At 49.0% G+C, this 490-nt stretch overlaps 1 protein-coding gene across 1 annotated transcript in view; it reads left to right on the top strand.

The window, feature by feature from the left end:
* Nucleotides 1-490, top strand: part of LOC119594318 — a gene marked incomplete at its 3' end in the record, with an annotated part of 85,027 nt that overhangs the window by 48,791 nt on the left and 35,746 nt on the right.

The raw sequence follows: 490 nt of genomic DNA, 5'->3' as shown, positions 1-490 counted from the left end.
CGCACAATGCAAGTATTCTGTAAATATTTTTCTCCGCTAAATCAATTACCCGGGTGTTTCCTCGGTCTAGGGTCTTTTCCGTAGACAGACCGTTAGACCCGAAAAAAAAGAAATGCAAATATGTAAAGTGAAGAAGGAAGAAAAGCGACGGCAGTGATGACGGCGGTGGGAACGAGAAGAAAAGAAAAGGAGAAAAAGAGAGTGTTTGATTAGGCTAGTAAATGAGTAAATTCTGAGGCGAAGGAAAGAGAGCGTGAATGCGGTATTTTGAGAGCGGGCGCCCGAGGTGGCATCATTGTTGTTCACGTAAAGTGTTACCAGAACCTAACTAGCCGCCCACAGTCCACTCCGCCCACGCTTATGTTAGCCTGCAGGGGGTAGGGTGGGTGCTTTTGCCAAGGAGGTCCATTGTGTGGCATGGGGAGGTTGCAGGGGGGTAAGGGGGGGAGGGGTTCTAAAGTGACTCCAACGAGCTTGTCATGTTGACAGC

This window comes from Penaeus monodon, chromosome 33 (assembly GCF_015228065.2).
Source record: "Penaeus monodon isolate SGIC_2016 chromosome 33, NSTDA_Pmon_1, whole genome shotgun sequence".
NCBI classification, from domain to species: Eukaryota; Metazoa; Arthropoda; class Malacostraca; order Decapoda; family Penaeidae; genus Penaeus; species Penaeus monodon.
Note: the sequence above shows the minus strand (reverse complement) of the source record. Positions and strands in the feature narration are given on the sequence as shown.